Raw genomic sequence first — 2,329 nt, 5'->3', positions numbered from 1 at the left:
ACAAAAAAATGGGAAAATACCCTTTTGTCCTGAGTGCCGACAAAAGGCCCCCCTTTTATCGTGGTTCTAAATTAAAACTGGGATAAACTGGTTGTAAAGTTTATATACCAAAGCCAAAGGCAAATCTTTGTTAACCATTATGCACTCGTGCAAACCACCTTGCCATCATCACAACATGCACAGGGATTCTTTTCCAAACATCACATCTGGTACAAAGTATCAGGTGTTTTAAAATTATCGATTTGAACATGCGGATATATAGTAACATTAGTTTTTTCGCAAACTGGTATTGTACAAATATAATGATGAAATGGAAAGAGTATTTGAACTGAAAAAGTATATGCATATATGCATGATACAATGATGAAGACATCATAATGGGGCACCCACAGCTGGAGAAAAGGCCTTCCGTACCACCGCTAAAAGGACTTCGAGGACATCCAAATTTGGACCCGTGGGTCAAAATGTGACCGGTACTAATATATGGGATGAAAGATCGTTTTTCTAGTAGTGATCTGGAGTGCGACCACGGATCCTACCATTATTGCCACCACTGTTGTGACTTGGAGTGCCACCATAGGTCCTACCATTATTGCGACCACCGTACCAGTAGTAGCCACCTAAGCCACGACCACGGCTAGCTGCAAATCAAACAAAAGTATTATAAATAAGTGTCAATTTCTAGAATATTATTATTGCTTCCTTGCTATTCATGTGCAGTAATAAGAAAATAAATTAGATGAATGGATTTGGATATATAATATTTCACGATCATTTTAGTATGTTGTCATCAACAAACTGCTCATTTGTCTAGGTATTATATCTAAATGCATGAATTAGTTAATTGAGGTTGACCTAAACATGCCAGGTTGCATGTTGGTACATCTAGCTTGGAAGACTATGATAAACATGGATGTCAATTATGGAGAGAGGGGCGAAGTTGGTATGGTATAGGAATGTTTCATGGCTGATGAAGCTATAACTGAGATTGACAAGATTCCTCATTACAACACAATTGTTTTAGAAAATTAGGGACCCTACAAAGATCGGTGCCACGTGCTGGTGCACGACTCCTACCTGCTGAGGGACAGCACTAACAATTTCTATGTCAAAAACAAATATGCACTAAAAGGAGTTAAAGAGAGGTTAGTTACCATGCACAGTGTGGGTGAGATCTCTTGCAGCGGACGCGCCCTGTAAGATGATGGCGAGAGAGACCAATATCATACAGAGCATGACAAGAAGCTTGGAGTACATTGCTCGGGATGACATTGTAGCCTTCAATATAAGATGCTGTTCTGCGGTGCTGATGAAGGCGAGCTTATATACACGGATGGGATGGAAGCCAGCTACAGCTAACCCATGATAGAGAGTACTGCTAAAGATTCCGTACAAGAATTTGTTATCCTAAATGGCGACTTTGAATGCTGCAGAAAAATTCTAAATTGGCGGGTATATTATTCTAGCACGTTCAACGACAAGCTAAGCCGCCATTTATATTACGGTCAATGTGTGATGGCTTCATCTCTCTGGATTATTCTTAATTCATGCCAGACTAATTATGCTCCATGCAATGATAAGGAGTACTGCTACTAGATGCTGTATATTTTTTTATCCTTCTCTAGGAGATTAAATATTATAATCAGAAATGCTCAGTTGGACAGTATGGATGATTTGTTGTACATCGTGCATGTGTTTAGTAGGTAATTATACATTTCTTGTCTAGCAGGTGAATTGCCCTATGCATAGCCCCAACGTTATATAAATTGCTGAAATTTTGATGTAACAACATTATTAATCCTGCTGAAAATGATTTGGGCAAAAGATCATGATAATGTACATTGTACTAAATTGATCTTTTCGTTGTGAAACGAAAGGTAATGACCGGTTATATTTCTATGCTAAATTTTATATTTGCGCATGTGTCGGTTTTATAAGTTCCTAGAGAAATTTAGAAGTTGAGATGGCAGGATAATTTTTAGTAATGGTGACGACGGTGTTCTACAAACTGCTGCGGCTGTACATCATGCTGATGGCGCGCTCCACCTCAGCACAGAGATGCCAATGGACTTCGGCAGCGTGAAGATTTTAAGTATAATTTTCCGTCCTGGTTGCATCAACAACTTATGGGTAACTCTGAGATTCACCCACAGCTTGCTTGGTTAGCCAGGGGACCTTTCAGCACAATCGTGAAATTCCAAGGCTACGAGATAAATGGTTATACATTTTACACGAGAGCCCAAGACCAGAAAAGCACGAACCAGAATAGTGGTGTTCGTATAGATGCATTAGACAGATACAGTAGCAAGGACTCGTATTATGGTTTCAT

At 39.4% G+C, this 2,329-nt stretch overlaps 1 long non-coding RNA gene across 1 annotated transcript; it reads right to left on the bottom strand.

Annotated features, from left to right (window-relative positions):
- Positions 1 to 257: 257 nt before the first annotated feature.
- LOC117834105 (uncharacterized) lies at positions 258 to 1,477 on the bottom strand. Its single transcript, XR_004635701.2, has 2 exons — positions 1,155 to 1,477; positions 258 to 641 (listed from the first exon to the last, which is right to left on the bottom strand). It is a non-coding gene; the product is annotated as an uncharacterized lncRNA (long non-coding RNA).
- Between the last annotated feature and the right edge of the window lie 852 nt (positions 1,478 to 2,329).

Source organism: Setaria viridis, chromosome 8 (assembly GCF_005286985.2).
Source record: "Setaria viridis chromosome 8, Setaria_viridis_v4.0, whole genome shotgun sequence".
Taxonomy (NCBI): domain Eukaryota; kingdom Viridiplantae; phylum Streptophyta; class Magnoliopsida; order Poales; family Poaceae; genus Setaria; species Setaria viridis.
The sequence above is the reverse complement of the archived record's forward strand: the minus strand, read 5'-3'. Positions and strand labels throughout refer to the sequence as shown.